Here is a 17,694-nt window from a genome sequence, read left to right as displayed (position 1 = left end):
TCCTCATGGTAAAAAAGGTTTTTCTTTTGTTTAGAGGGAATTTCAAGTCATTTAATTTGTGCCCATTACTTCTTGTCCTACCAGTAGACACAGATGATGGAATCTAGCTCCCTCTTCTTCATAGAATGGCTGGGGTTGGAAGGGACCTTAGAGATCATCCAGTTCCAAACCCCCCCCTCTGGGCAGGGACACCTCACACTAGACCAGGTTGCTCAAGGCCTCATGGATCCTGGCCTTGAGCACTTCCAGGAAGGGAGCAGCAACAACTTCCCTGAGTAACCTCTTCCAGTGCCTCACCACCACAACATGAAACTTTTTTTTCCTGATATCTAATCTAAATCTTCCCTCTTCAAGTTTTAAACCATTTCTCCTTGTCTTCTTGCTACACCTCCATGCAAAAATTCTTACCCCACTTTTCTTGTAGGACACCTTGAGGTAGATATTCTTCATTGTCTACCAGCAAGTACTTATATACTTAAGATCCCCACTGAGTCTTCTCTTTTGCAAGGAGAAATTCCTCGTTTTCTTAGCTTCTCTTCATGTGACAGATGCTCCCATCCCCTGATGATCTTTGTGGTCGTTCTATGGAAGTCCACATTTCTCATACTAAGAAGTTCAGAACTGGACTTGGTACTCACTTTCCTCAACCTGATGCAGCCCAAGATGCTGTTGGCTTTATTTGCTGTGCAAGCATATTGCTGGCTCGTGTTTAACATATTGCCTACCAGAACTCCAAAATGCCACTCTACTCAGCTTTTTTCCAGCTCTTGGCCTTCCCACATGTTGGCAGGACTTGGCACTGCCCTTTGTTGAACATCATGAGATTCCTCTCAGCCCAGCACCCCAGCCTGTCCAGGTCCATCTGAATGGCAGCCCAACCACATAATTTATAGCGTTGTGTAGTAACTCCTCAGCATTTTTTTAATTTCTGCAAATGTGTTGGAAGTGCACTCTGTCCCATTGCCAGTTGTTACAGAGGTTAAACAATACTAGCCCCAGTACGAGTCCCTGGAGTACACACCAGTTAGTGACTTGCCTCCAACTGAATTGTGTGCTACAGCATTATTCTTCAGCAGTTAGCATAAAAAATTTTGCTTGTTTGCCTCAAATTAGTTGTCTATTTTTTACCGGTTCAATAAATTCCATAAAGACTAATGCACATTAGCAGTTAAATAATTTTAGTACTATTTGGCCATCAGCAGCTAAAAGAATTTTTTGCAGCAAAATGGAGAGGAAATTTGAGTACTACAAAGCCTAGGAGCATATGGATTTAGACTATCTAAAGACAGGTTTAAATCACTGTGTCCTCAGTCTGTGGCACTGACATCTAAAGATGTTTTTATACTGTTTGATCTTTGTGCTATTAACAATGCTATGCATATTTTATCACCATTTCCCTTCTGACATAACTAGGTCTCCATAAACACATACAAATCTGGAGGCAGAGTAAAAGTGGTTGGAAAAAATATCTCAAAGGTTGGGCATCATATAAAAATGCTAAACAATTATCACTCTTTTACCATTATATGGTAATGGTAAGAAGGTTACACTTGATTTTCTTTATATCACAACAAAAAGCCAAAAGTATATGACCCTTTCCTCCTGAAAGCAAAGCTGCAAAAACAAACCCACAAACAAAAAACCCATCACCACAAGCACTGACAGCACTCACTGATCTTTCAGGTTGGTGATGTGAAGCAGAAATGATACAACAAGCCAAGAAATATCACTTTTCAGATATATGGGGTTTTAAATCCTCCATACCTTAGGTGCTGTGAGGAAGCTCAGGAAGGACCAAGCTGGACTACACTAAGTAAGTTTCTACAATACTAAGCAGTGTTGGGCTATTATCGATGCACTACTCAAAAGGCCCTCATTCAGTCAAGGCTTACAGAATTTCATTTAGTTGAGTCCAGTGTATGCAATCAGCATGGTAAAAGTTGTTTGTGAGCTGTACTTCTGGAGCCCAAGTTGCCCAATAACTAGTTTCAAATTGTATAAATTGATTCCTTGCTATTTATAGTTGTTGAGAGATTTGATCAATACTGTAGCATGCATTTTGCACATCTATCTAGCTGAGTGATATTTCCTGCCCACGCAGAGCATTTATGTCTATGTATGTTCTAGATGTGTTGCAGTACTACATTAAATGACTTAACACCTTAGAATGCTGTACATATAAAAGCTGCTGTTATTTTAAAGGAAATAAAATTACAGAAGAAGCTACTAAAAAAACCCAAAACAAAACAAAGCACAAGAAAGTGTTCTTAAAATGTATGTGTTACATATCTGCTTTGTAGATTATTTTAATCTCTAGTAAAACTTCCATTATTAAAAATCCATTTAAAAAATCTAATGCAGCGGAATGCATTAAAAAAAACCCAGAAAGCTGAAAAAAATATATGGAAATTATACCAGAAATATCTTACAATATGAGAAGGAAAATAGGAATGAAGTAAATTTTATTTAAAAAAAATACAAATACATCCCCAAAATATAAATCAGAGACAGAAAGAAAAAAAACACTGCAAGGAGTATTGCTCATTTATAGCACCTACTGAGATAGGGTTAAGTCTGTTTCTCATTATTTGTAAAGAAAATGTTGAGACTCTTCCAGCTAAAATTAGATTTGGTATACCAGTTCTGCTTCAATTCTTGGCTGCGACATCCTTTCAGGCCGCCCCTACACTGCACTCTTGTGAGCAACTGCGGTAATGCAATAGTTTGAAACCTGTGCTGTTCATTCAACAGAGAGACGTGCAATAGGAGGGGAGTGACAAAGCAGTTGCATGCATGGGAGAGAATTCCTTGGCCTGACTTTGCTTCTGCTGGAGGATTCAGAAAGAAAAATGAATTTGAAACACTTGAACGTATTCTTTCTTGAACTGGCACTGCTAATCTGGACTACTAAATACTTATTTTGCAAATAAAGCAAAAGAGAAAGCAGTCAGACAAACTTTTAGTATCATATAACAGTTCAATAATAATAATTCATAGCATAAAAATGAAAAAATTATTTTGATTTTAAGTAGAAATAACCTGCTGTTATGCAATTCCATCTCTTGTCTGTAACAGGAATCAAGATACTCAACTCCTGCATATCAATATGTTTCTTGTCTTTAAGCAGATCTATGCTTATCCTGTCTATCCACATAAATCCAAATCTGAACCAAAGCTGGTGAACTTTTTCAGTAACTTTCTGGGCAGTGAAGGATGAAATGTACCAATAACCTGGATCATGCAGACATTTCCAATTCTATTACCAGCTGTATTTATGTTTTTAAGGTAGCACTAGTAATGCTAAAATTTAAATAATATGGTATATCTTTGCTTATTCCAGGAAATCAACATTTGGAAAGCTTGTGCAAGGCTGTTCAGCTAGTTTTCAGTTACAGAAATTAGATTCTTATGCATATGTTATGCTAGCAAAAAATTGTAATGAGGAAAAGAGGAAAGGATCTGATGAAAGATCACCTTAAATAGTTACAGCCACAATAGCAGTAATCCATAACTATATCAAACAATGGAAACTGTAGCTGCAGTCCTTCCTGCAATGTCACTAGTGGTTGCTGTGGAAATAACAATGTCATTACTACAAAACTGAAAGAAGGGAGTATCTGGAAACTCAGTCTGCAGCAGCTCTGGTGTTAAATTTCCAACGTTAAAATTTACTTACAGGATCTTATTTCTCACCTATAAATCACATTCTCTCAAGACTCTTCTCTACCTCCCACCCAGCTGCACCTCCACCAACCCTACTTCAAGGCTGTGCTGTTTGTGCAAAGTAATGTTCATTGCAGCACATAGTAAAATGATTCTACCTTCTGTTACCCAACAGTGCTTCTTTTTTCACTCTGTATCATTAATAGTCACAGAGCTATTATTCATCCTCTGAATTTCTAAAATGAGATATTCCTGATAACTTTAGATCCTTAGCAACCGCACATAATATGGAGGATTGTCTCTTGCTCAACTGTCTCATCACATGTTCCTATTTCTGCCTGCAAACAGACTCTTGCTTTTGTAGAATAATGTGTGTCAACAACAGCCTTCTACAAGGTATTTCATGCCAGTTAATATTTAAAGCATATCTTTACCTCCCTAGCAATGTCACTAGTTTGAGTTACTGCAGTCTTTCATCAGTCTTTCAGTCTCTCTGCCAGCTAGTACTAAGCCAGTACTAATAAGGTTCTAGAATATATATAGACATATATATATGTATTTATACATATGCAGACATTTTGCCTTAAATAATACTGCCTCTTTATATTTGAAAGCATGGCAGACCAAACTATTTGATCATTTAGTGAAAATTATTCCCATAAACATAAATGCTACTTTTTAGTTTAAAACTTATTTACTATATTTTACTAAAATTATTTTCTGTATTTTACTCAATTTTACAGTACGTGCTCAGAAGGGAGTGCACCAAATAAAAGAAGACTGTGAAATTCTTTATAGAACATTAAATGGTTTCAATACTCACAATCAAATTTTATATTCACTAGGAAAAAAGTGCAAGATTTGCAAGTGTCTGCATGATACCATACTTTCGCATGATAAAGGAAGGAGTTTTGGAAGTCTTAAGGACTACAGAACAAGGAGGCTGTCTGTACATCTTCTGAAGGAAGGCAGAAATAGGGGAGCAGGTAAGGCAGTGTTTCTTGTTGAGCAGTGGCTTCTGAAGAGATGGCCATAATAGCAACATGGGATTAAAATGTGGGGAAAGTACTAATGCTTAAATCAGAGTGGGTTTTTTTGTTTGGTTTGGTTTGTTTTGTTTTTTAGCAAAGGGGCAAATTAAATAAATACAACTATCATGTTATCTGCCACTCCTACTTCTGGCAGAGATGTTCTCAGGTAAACTATACACCTTGTATGCCAAGATCTTCAACAAGGTGTCTCTTCAGTAAGTCAGTAACTAGAGAAAGTACTGCTTTGACCTTGAGAGGGAAATGATATTTTGTAATACTTTCAGCTGAACTTGAGCATGGATATGTATATACATATCATGCATACATTCACACATACAGTTATCAGCATTTCTTTTTCTTCTTCCTTTTGAAAATGCTACTTTGAGTGTTAAAGAATTCTCTCTTGCCAGTTATTTGAAAATAAAGATTGCTTTTATTAGCAAATACTTTATTGTTATCATTGTATGCAGTAATCCATTCTTTTAGTTAGTTGTTATTGCTATTGGATATGAGTCTTTCCCCAGTGATGTTGTATTTGTCACTATTCTGGGCATTAATCCAAATCCAAAGATAGGAATGAAAATTATAGGCTCTTCCTACATAGCTTTCCTTTTTAGTATCTTCATGCAGGCTCCATATTAGCAAATTCTAACTTCTCTCAGATTTCTTCCTACATAAGTCACTCTCCAAATGGATCAAAAGTAAAATAAATTCAGTTCACTGCCACAAGTGAAATAATTTAACTTCTTACTAAAAATACAGGTGGTTTCTTTTCAAATTCAAACAAAGCTAATAGGGTTTTTTGTGCTGATTTTTTGCATGTAGCCCTTTTTATACTTTCACATTAATACCTGAGGAACAATATTAATTTAATTTTCTTTCTCATCTCTAATTCTTCTAGTGTTTTGGAAAATAATGCTACATATTCTTACTGCTCTTCTGTGATGCTAAATAAATAGAATGCTGAATGCAACTTTTTGATTTGATCTTATTCATCATAATACCTTAATGGGTAGGAGCACCAGTCATAGGTCAGTATACATCCTGCTAACAAAGTAATGACTTTGGAAATTAGTTGGAAAGTAAGTAATGAGTAAGGAAGTAATGAGTTGGAAATACAAAAAATACTGAATATGAACTAACCCCCAATAGCAAGTAACTAAATCTAGTTCACTCCTAGTCTGAACTGATTGGCAACAAATCTATTTTGAAGCAAGAGGCTGAACTAAGGTGTTACAGACACCATCTGTCATTTATGCTTTGACACAGAAGAGATATTAGTAAAGGCACATCCATATCTTACTGCTAATGGAAAAATCTGTATTTAATAATAAGGAGCTCCTATAGGAGGAGGGGTATATTTGACTAAATATTTCTATATATATATTTACTGAATTGATTGGATCATATTAAGTAGATACTTTAAAAGAGATTTTCTGTTTCACTGAACTTTAAATGGACATATTAACAACACATTAGAAATCTGTCATTTTTTTTTATTTTCTCTTGAGACTCTTCCTCTTTCTTCACTTCTCTTTTTAATAATAATGAAAAAAATAAGAAAACCATATTTGCATGTAACTCTTCAACTTCACTCTTAAAATAAAATCAAAAACTCTTGCCAAAAACTTTTTGGATGCCTTTTATATGGCATGTATTCATTTAGGGTTAAAATGATCAGATCAGATACAATTACAAACTGAATGGTGATTGGGAAGCACTTAATCACCACAGATAAGATTTTAGGAGCAGAAAGTCAGAAAAGACTTCTGAAAGAAAAATCTGAGACACTACAAATTCAATCAAAAGACAAACTAAATGGCATGGCAGTAGTTAGCAATCCAGCATTTGACAAGCTCGATTGCCTCCTGCTTTTGTCCTACCATTTTAAAATTAGCACCTCCCATAATCCATTTCTAATTTTCTCCCTTTTCTCCTTCCCTTTGCTAGCCCTTTTGGAAAAAACTTACCTGTTCTACTCCTCTTAAAAACACACCAGTCTTTCAGATACTAATCCACTGAACACTTTCATTACTTTAGAATCTACTACAGAACTTCACACATAAAAACGAGTTTGTCAAGTACTCAAATAACAAAACCACAGAAGACACATAACAAATAATCCATTACATTCTATGAGTGTATGCAATTGGTTAGCTTTTATGCTCTACTCATACAATACCACAGACCATTTAGAAGTTTCATCGCTGGCTTCACTATGTCCAAGTTTTCTACATTAATATTCTATCCACAAATTAGATTTTAAAATATCAAAGAAGCAAAAACTTATGGGGAGTTCACCATTTCTAAGAGTGTAACAAAAAGGTTCAATAACTTGGCCCATCATAAACAAATAACAATCTGTTTACTGCCTGTAGCATTTTATACTCTATCTTAAGTACTTACATAGCTTGAGTCTTACTTAGACCAGCTTTCTTCATCAGATTTGCAACAACTTATCTCTTCACCCTCTGCATAGATAAAAAGAGAAACATGAGCCTGAAAATGATCAAGACTCAAATGGACAAACAGTACAGAATGCCAAGTTACTAAGATTGTTATGAACAAGCCAATAAAAGACAGAAGTCTGGATAATCTCTGACATAATTATCACTTACTGTATGTAATTTTTTCATGTTCCTATAACATGACACTCATTTTTTGAGGAAAAAAGAAATGAACCTGTATCACTTGATTTTATTTTTATTTTCCATCCCAGACAGATCTTTTCAATCATGTCAAAATTCCCACAATGGATTCTGAGTCCAGGTGATGTTTTCATCGTTTGTTTTCAAATGTGACTGTTTTTGCAGAAATATTTATCTGCTAGGGCCTGCATAGACAGTAACTGAAGTGAGAGTCCTGACAGTGATTTCAGTGCTCACCTGGTATCACCTACACCATGCTACATGTCAATTACTTACAGGGGAGTTCTTAGTGCTTTTCAATACACAACCAAAAGAAGTCAAATATTGCCCTCTAGGGCCTGCAGGACACAGTTGTTTAAAAACAACTGATTTTTAACATTGTATCTTCAGAACACAGAGTCTGTGAATGGGAATCTGAAGCAGAAGGAGGAAGGATTGTGGTCAGGCATAATTCCAAGGCCCAGCAAAAAACTCCTTAACCCTTGCTGGCTGACTTCATCATGATATAGCTCAGAAATGTGCTGTATCAGTATATACCTGAATAAGAACCACTCAGTTCTGCAAAAAGGAAATGAAAACATTAGCAAAGAACTTTAGGAGAGAATTAACATTATGCGTTAGGGATGCAAGGGATAATGAATATCAAAATTTGAGGAAAAAGGATCCTTTTTAATCTTAAAATGTATTATGTTTCTTAACTATAAGAAAAATACTGAGTCAATTGATCTTAGTTTTTCAAATGAGCTCATAGCTTATCATAATAAATGCACCTTTTTTTTAGCTACTACAAGTATACATTCAGCTTAGTATTCACTTCAGAAAAAACAGAGATGTTCCTTAAAAAGCAAGGGAATCATGCCATTAATCAGTATGTGTTCTGAAGACATTCCAGGATAACATTACAGAAAAGCAGAGCCAAAACCACAAGCCCTAGAAACAGAAATTAATACAGTAACACTAAAAATGAGCTTTTGAAAACAAAAACATGTAAGTAGTAAGCAAAGCAACTAATTTTATTTCTGTATAGGATCTGCTAAGACACTGTAGAAATCATATAGTAAAAGCTCTAGAACTGCACATGACTTCATGTCATCAGTGAATCATGACTACCCAACAACAGAATACCAGCACTTGCAGTATGACCAGTTTCTGCTTGTCTTTATTATGTCTGTATTCTTTTCATCATCTTTTAAATAATTCTAAAGTATTTTAATATCTATAATCCTGTAGACAGATAAGAATTTTAGATAAAAATCCTGAATATCCCACAGTTCAACTCCCCATGAGAACACCCATTTACGTAGGTAATTTACATATTGCACATTCAGTAAGCAACCTATGATATACACCATACACTGTAATGCCTCTAAGCATTATCACTACAGCAATTTCTACCACCCAGAAAAGCCATTAATGTCTCACAGTTACACAAAGATGGATGAAGAAGAACACATTTTATAAACCCTGTAAGATCCAGGAGAGGAGGAAAAAAGATAGAAGATACTAAAAGCCCAAGCCTCCAATGGAGAACAGAGTAAGCCAGCCCATAGACAAATACTGTTGTCTCCATGTAGTCAACACACAGGGACACAGAGTGACATAACTGAGTAAACTGGGTTTACTATGACAGCTTCAGGCAGCTATCTAAACTACTTCTTACATGGCTTCATGAATTAAAATTGCTTTAATATTTTTCCTGACAACTAGTCAACATTCTTCACTAGCTACCAGTGCAGAAATTGATCTGCTGAATGAGTCATATTCATGAGTCAAAAAAGCTTGTTTATACTTTTTTGGTAGACATGTCTGAAAACACTGAAAAAATCAGGAGAAACTGTAAAAGTCTTCTCAAGAATACTCTTTTTCTACAAACCTGGATGGTTTGTGGAAACCAATGCCTGTTAGCAGTTACTTCCAGCCTCAGATAAAACTGGTAATTTTGGTATGAAATATCAAAGTAAAGTGGGAGGAAAAAATTCTAAACTGACACTTTACCTCATCAGTTTGTCTTTGCAGAATGTAATCCTGAAGTCCAACACCCTTCCAAGCAGTTCCCAACTTCATCCCAATTTATACACACATACTCTTGTTTTTCTCTGATGCCTTGCTCACTGCTATCCAACTCTACAGTTTGCTTTTCCACATTCCTGGCACTAGGATCAATGAAAGCTGGTTACATGTATTCTACAGCCTAGGAAGAGATTTTTTTTTTCATACTTTATTTTCCCCCAGGTATTTTCTGCTTTGCCATAAGCAAAATGTGACAGGATTTAGGCGTTTGTTGAGAAGTTCTGTTTGTGAAAATTTACAACCAGTTCACAGTTAAAACTATCCCTTTTAGGGTGTTTTTTTTCTCTATTTGCAGATGTTACACTTAATTCTACATCAGAACTGTAGAAATAACAAACTCTTCTATAACCTAGCAGTCCCATTAAATAACATTTGCAAAACCTCTTTGCACTATGCACAGAATCATAGTGTAGTGGTGTGGTTGAGGTGGCTGAATCACCATTCCTGGCAGTGTTCAAAAGACATATAGATATGGAACTTAGGAACATGGTTTAAGCACTGGAGTTTGTAGAATTAGGTCAGTGGTGGTAGTGTTAGGTTAATGGTTCTTCCCTTCAGGTGCTTCTTTTGATCACAACTGTGCAGGACATGTTATACATGAAGCAGAAAATTTTTCTTATCACAAAAGACTGAAGACACAGGATCCACAATGAGAACTATCAACAGAAGGTTACCATCCCCTTAAAGAGTCTATGTATCTCCAAAACACATTGATTATGGTAGCTGGAACTAGGAGAGGCAAAGTTATGCTAACAATTTTCAGTGCAATTGTTTAGCATTTGTCCTCTAACTTCACAAAGATTACAGGTTCTGATAAAGGTCAGGTTGGAACTGTCAGTGTAAACAAATATTTTCCTCAAGTCGAAATTCTTTTAAATCATTTACATTAATAATACTGTAATACTTTGCACACTGTTCCTGGAGACCATGCATTTGGTGTTTATTAAATTCATTAACTAAGCAACCCAAGCAGACTGTATGTCTGTTGCTTTAGGAAGCTGCATTCCCTTGTAGTCCTGACCATGCTTGCAGGGGTTCCTGATCACACTGGACAGTTATCATTACATCTTGCTCAGACACATCAAAAAGGCTCATTTCTCAGCAACATCCTTTTTAAAGTGGTTCACTATCACTCCTTCTGGAAGACCGTGAAATATCTCAAAGATAAGTGATTTACTGTTGAAAACAGCAGCTCTTTTTTAATATGTTTCCTCATGGACAGATACTATTTACAATGAAAAGGTTACTTATGCTTTCAGGAAGGACTAATGAGTCTGACATTAAAGTGTCATGTGATTATATCAATCATTCCCTACAAAAAAATGTTCATTTTCCTCTGTTTTATTTGTTCACTTGAAAGAGATAAAAGGAAATGAAATCTCTTTTATATTTGCCAATTGGCATCACATAGCTTTTCTTTTTCTAGGCTGGCTTCATGTTTAATTTTTCTTCTATCTTTTATCTCATATGTTTTCAGATGATCTAGACCGCATCCTTGGAGTACACAAGGAGCTTATAGTATTGAGTTTTCTCTAGTTTTCTAATGCCTTGTTTGCTTTCATAGAATCATAGAATTGGCTGGGTTGGAAGGGACCTCAGAGATCATCGAGTCCAACCCTTTTACCACTGTTGTGGTTGCTAGACCATGGCACTGAGTGCCACATCCAGTCTCTTTTTAAATATCTCCAGGGACGGAGAATCCACTACTTCCCTGGGCAGCCCATTCCAATGCCTGATCACTCTCTCCGTAAAGAAATTCTTTCTAATATCTAACCTAAACTTTCCCTGGCACAACTTAAGACTATGCCCTCTTGTCTTGTTGAAAGTTGTTTGGCAAAAGAACCCAACCCCCCCCTGGCTACACTCTCCTTTCAGGTAGTTGTAGAGAGCGATGAGGTCTCCCCTGAGCCGCCTCTTCTTTAGGCTGAACAGCCCCAGCTCCCTCAGCCTTTCCTCATAGGGTCTGTGCTCAAGTCCCTTCACCAGCCTGGTTGCCCTCCTTTGGACCTGCTCCAGGACCTCGATATCCTTTCTGAACTGAGGGGACCAGAACTGGACACAGTACTCGAGGTGTGGCCGCACTAGAGCTGAGTACAGGGGCAGAATCACTTCCTTGGACTTGCTGGCCACGCTGTTCCGAATACAGGCCAGGATGCCATTGGCCTTCTTGGCCACCTGGGCACACTGCTGGCTCATGTTCAGCTTCCTGTCTATCCAGACTCCCAGGTCCCTTTCTGCCTGGCTGCTCTCCAGCCATTCTGTCCCCAGCCTGTAGCACTGCATGGGGTTGTTGTGGTCAAAGTGCAGGACACGGCACTTGGCCGTGTTAAACCCCATCCCATTGGAATCAGCCCAACTCTCCAGTCTGTCCAGGTCCCTCTGCAGAGCCCTCCTGCCTTCCAGCTGATCAACACTCCCCCCCCAGCTTAGTGTTGTCTGCAAACTTGCTGATGATGGACTCAATCCCCTCATCTAAATCATCAATGAAGATATTGAACAGAACCGGGCCCAACACTGATCCCTGGGGGACACCACTAGTGACCGGCTGCCAACTGGATGCAGCCCCGTTCAGCACCACTCTCTGGGCCCGGCCCTCCAGCCAGTTCCTAACCCAGCACAGGGTGTCCCTGTCCAAGCTGCGGGCTGACAGCTTTTTCAGGAGGATGCTGTGGGAGACAGTGTCAAACGCTTTGCTTTAATATGCTTAACGCTTATGAAAGATGATTTGTTTTATTAGCATTTTGAAATTTAGATCTCAAGCTATAACATTAACAAAGCAAAAGCTATAACAGTGCAGGCTTCTCCAAAAAGCTCTGCCAACACAGCTCAATGCCATCTCATCCTATTATTTATTATAGTTTTAGTGTAGTTTCTACTACCTTGCTCAGTGGAGATATCATGCATATTGGTATGTAGTTTCCTGGAGTCCTTTTAGGTAGCCATATTTATGGTTCAATTGCCATTTTCCAACACTAGTTAGTACCACCAATATTAAGCAGAAACTTAGCACTGCCTTTGCCCAGCTGCAAAGTAATTTAGGTTTCCATGATGAATACATTGATCATCCCAATTAATTACAGCTAATCTTTTCTGTTCACTCTATTTATAATTCCATTTAAAGTATATTTCCTATCTGGTCCTCCACATGGGAAGAGTTCTGTGTTCTAGTGGAAGGTGTCCCTGCCAATAAAGGGGGATTGGAACCAGATTATGGTCTCTTCCAACCCAAACCATCCTGTGATTCCTGTCTTTCTAAGTTGCTTTCTAGTGAATAAAAAGCTTACTTTTTCTGTTGTGACTTTATTATGCTGCTTGTTCCCATCTAGCTTTAATCCTCTGTGGATTCTCAGGATTCTCTTGCAGGACTTCTGCTCATAAATACTAAAGTTACTAATACCAATTCCTTTTTGCTTGTTGTTGTTCTGATTTTAGCCTGCCTTAATATGTTTCCACATTTAATGAAGATTTATGATCCTTTCAGTTTCCTTTTTTTTTGACAAAACTTCCTTTGTGTTTTCTTTTTGGAAAATGCCTTATTATTTGTTTGGGTTTTTTTAGAACTGCCCTACCCCTGAGGTTTAACTGTGTTGGCATCCTTCAGAGCTTGGCCTTCCACCACAACCACAGGAGTAAACAATTGTATAACCTGTCCTGCAGCAAACTCTCACACAGAATATAATTCAAACACTGGATAGTGGCATTTGAGTGCACCCTATAATTTCATTCACAATGTGTGACTGGTCTCATTGCTAAGATTAAAACTAGTATTGAGCTTTTCATACAATAGCCACAGTGCAAGGCCCAGCAAGAAGCACAGGACAACCCAAGTAATCAAAGACTACCCTCATAGTACAGGAAAAAGATCCTCTGCACAATCTTTTGCCAATTCCTTCCCCTAATTCAGGGCTGGTATACTGACTTAAAGCTTTTAAGTTTACAAACACTGCTCAGAATCATGCCAGTATTACTGATAAAAGTAAAATTCTAGGATTCTTAAATAAGTGGGCACCACAGCCAGGCACCAGCCCCCTCACATATATAGTGGGAACTTCGCTAAATTTGTGTCAAATAAATGCCTGGAGAATGTGTCTGATTAATAACAAGGACATAAAGGAGAAAACATTTGCACAAAACAGAAGTTATTTTCTGAAGTAACAAATGCACACTCCAAACTGGAATTAAAACAAAATCACATAACTCAGAGGGTCTATTGTAGAGCATATGGGTTTGACAAAAAGGCTTTGTGAGGAAGTTGCTACGGTACTTAAACATACAGAGTCTGTTAGAATACTGTCATGAAAACCTACTATACACTTTATTACATTCTGCTTTAAAACAGCTTAATTCCCTGGGCTTACACAGAACTCTTTGAATAGTGCCAGAAAAAAAATGTTTCTACTAAATCACAGACTATTCGCTGTGCCTTAGGCCTCTCAAATCTTCTCTGCTGAGTCATGTCATCTGACTGGTCACACAAGAACACACGTCAGCTTGTAGCTTGTCATGGAGTTGATTAGAGAGTTTTTTGAAAGAGCTGAAGCTAATATGCTTAAGCTATGGAACAAAAATGTCATATATGCTCTTTATGTGCACTTTGTTCTACATACAAAATCATATGCATCATAGATCTTTAAGGACAAAATTACTGATGTACAGCATATGTACTACTTTAACCACTGCAGTTTACCCTAGAAAAGTATTCTCAAATGTAAGAGTTCTTAATACCACAGGAAAGAAATTAACATGCTCTATTTTATTCTGCCATTTAGTTGTCATCTCTCAGGGTTTTTTTCTCACAATGATTTTATCTTGTTGAAAGCTTTGGGCCCACATTCTATTGACTGGGCCCTCATTTAACTGGACTAAGTTCTCAGTTATTGACTCTTGTAGGCCCTACTTTTACACTAATGGTTGTCTCAATTTTTTATTATTGCTTACTACTTCCTACATGTTTTTGGTTAATATGTAGGGTTCTTTCTGTGGCTTTTTTTCTATTTTTACAAAGCACATTTCTGCTGAAAACTGCCTGGTCTCAGCTCAAGATAACTGTGCCACCTACTGCCACTAAGCTTCCAGAACTGCAATTTTGCATCTCTTAATTACCCTGAGGAGAAAAAACGATGACTGCAGTACTATGGCTTTGTAAATAACACTGATATTGAAAACGAACAACAAATGAGCAACTAGGACATCGGAGCCGGTTTTCCCAATCCAGCCCACAGAGAAAGCTTTAGAGACATACAGAGAAATACAGACAAGTATTTTGTAAATTTGGGGTCTCATAAATACAACGCTGAAGCGCTTACTTTCTGGAAAGTTTCGAAGGAAGCACCTGGCCGGAGGAGCCGCCTGCTCCCTCACGCCAGGGCGCTCCCAGCCTTCACAGCCCTGAGGCAGCAGCCGGCAGCCAGCGGGAGGCTCCGACACTCTTCCCAGCACCTGACTCCCTCTCAGGAGGTCTCTGGGCATACACAGTGACAGACAGGTCTCGGGCGAGCCAGGCCCATAAGCTCATGCCTTTCAAAAACCCGGGGAGGTGCCGCGGGACCCGTCCGAGCCCGCCTGAAAGGAGCCCGAGCTGTTCCCCTCCTGCCGCGCCCCTTCGCTCCCACCCCCGCCTCTCTCGGGGCAGCCGGCAGCAGCTCAGCGGCTCTGTGAGGGACGCACCGCGCCTCCTCCGCAGCAGCCGACGATGGAGCGGCCCGGGCCGGAGCCTCTACCGGCCGCTGCTCACCAGGTACCGGGAGGGGTTGAGTTCGGCGGCGGCAGGGATGGTTGAGGCAGGGATGGAGGGAAGCTCTTCGCGGCTGAGCAAGCCCGCCGCCATTCACCTGACTTCTCTTTACTATCCTCGGCCCGTCCGTCGCCAGGAGGGGACGGGGGCTTGGGGCTTTTGAGAGGCACCGTGGCTGGTTTGGGCGGGCTTCATACCGACCGGCTGCGGGAAGCGATGCGGGCGGGTCGGCGCTTCAGCCCGGCTCCCCTCCAGCGCTGGCGACCGGACCGCAACAGCTACTGCTTTTTGGGCTCTGCTGAGTGGCCTCATGATTCGCATGAGGAAGGGAGACCTATAGGTACCACGCAGGGAAGGAGGGGGAAAAAAAAAAAAAAAAAAAAAGAAAGAAAGAAAAAAAAGGCAATTTGAGGGCCCCTACTCTGTTGAGGTAGGGGAACTGGCTGCTTGGCATGGCTATAATTCAGTCTCGTTTGAGGACCAGAACTAGTGTACCCTATCTCCTGGTGGGCCTGATGGTATTAAATTGGGTGCTCCAGTTTGTCTCATGGCTTGAATCCCGTCCCTGTGAGAGGACCTTATGAGAGGTGAAGTTATCCCATTTACCTCTTTTACAGCCCCCCAGCAAGCATTGGGTCACCTGTCTGCAGTCCAAGTGAACCCTCAAGAGCACAGGTCTTGACACAGAAGCTATTTCACCTGTGTCACAGTTTCTCTTGTCCTTTCCCGACCTTTTTGGGAGTTCATATGTGTTTTCTTTAAGTGTGGAAATGACCAGGGTTCATCATAGTCTCTGAGCTGAACAGAGCACATTTTGCTTATTTTCTTGTGACAACCACCAAGAGGGAACTGGATTGTTCTAGGTCAGTGCAATGTCACACACTTTGCTCTAAGTGGCAGAAAGCACTAGAATTTCAGGAGAGGGTGACACTGGTGCTCCTGCTGCTTAAATCAGTGGTGAAATAAAATGCAGCACCTGTTAAGACTAGATGAGAAACAGGTGAGAGAGAATTTTGCCTGTAACACTGCATATGAAGATAATAAGGAAGCAGTGGTGCATTTGTTGGAACACCAAGTGGGATTTCTTCATGGTAGATGCAAATCAAAGAGAAATACTTGTCTTTCCACATGATGTATAATTTGGATGTGGAACTCATTGCCACAAGACATTGTACATACTAAAAAATAAATGTGGCTTCAAAAAAAGGATTAATTCAAGGAGCAACCTATGAAGGGGTGCGATGCACCAAGATTGCCTCTGCTTTGGGAAGTCTGCATATGCAAACTTAGGAAAGCTGGGACAGGAAAGTTATTTGCCAACTGTTCTTCATGTACTTACACTCTTCCCTGGGCACCTTTCAAGGCCACTGTCAGAAAAGGAATATCAGACTATACCAGGCTTTCAATTTAGCTAGTACTGTTATTCCTATGTTAATTCCACTTAAGGATTAAAGGTGCCAATATGTATCCCTCCTTGAGGCACTCTTATGCTTGTCAGCTTATGCCACTACCTACAGATGGCTTAGATTTATCAGTCAAATTTTTTTTCCAGAAGTATTAGTGACAAGCATCTGAGTTTGTACTACCTGCTGTGTATGTTAGATACTTGCACCCATGAAATAGTGTTTTTATTTTAATGGTAAATATATAATGTTTTACTTTTATAGAATACAGTTGAGTATTTTCTTCATTAAATGTATGCTCCTCTTCTGAATTACATGGCTTAATTTAAAATACTCGCCTTCTAATGAATGATTCTTAAATGTTCTCTGGCAGAAGAATGGTGATCTAAGGTCAGAAGTACTTTATGCCTATGAAAAATTCTTTTTTGAAGATAAGAACTTTGATTCTTTTTTAAAGCCACTGGCTGCAGATTGTGCTTTGAACTTTGGTTTTTACTAGACCTTCCCACAGAAACTTTCTGGTACTACTCAGTTTCATTAGTGTCATTAACTATTATTCATAGTGAGCTAAACCATTGGATTACACAAATACTTAAAATGCTGGATAAAACCTTAAATTGAATCACAGAATTGTTCTGGTTGGAAGAGACCTTTCAGATAATAAAATCCAACCACAACCTAACTTATCAACCATTACCTAACCCTACCAACCATTAACCTAACTCTAACAAGTCCAGTGCTTAAACGATGTTCCTAGGCACCAAATCTATACAACTTTTAAGCACCTCTACTGATGGTGATTCAACCACCTCCCTGGGCAGCCTGTTCCACTGTTTAATTACCCCTTCAGTGAAGAGTTTTCTTCTAATATCTAACCTAAAAGAGGCTTGCATACTGTGTTAGTTACTAGTAATTCATTTTCTGATTCAAAAACTTATTTTTAGTGTCCAGTCGTTTAGCCCAAAAAATTTCAAAAGTACTTGATTCATGTTTTTGCCTTTGGAATATGTCTAAAAACCCTATTGTTTAACAGCCTTCCTCTGAATTTATATGTATTTCTGTCTTTCCAGTTATTTTTTTTTCAGAGAATTAGTTACAAAAGATTATAAGCTGGACTTATAAAGGAATTAGATGCCTAATGCCCC

The sequence above is a fragment of the Calypte anna genome, chromosome 7, assembly GCF_003957555.1.
Source record: "Calypte anna isolate BGI_N300 chromosome 7, bCalAnn1_v1.p, whole genome shotgun sequence".
NCBI lineage: Eukaryota > Metazoa > Chordata > Aves > Apodiformes > Trochilidae > Calypte > Calypte anna.
The sequence above is the reverse complement of the archived record's forward strand: the minus strand, read 5'-3'. Positions refer to the sequence as shown.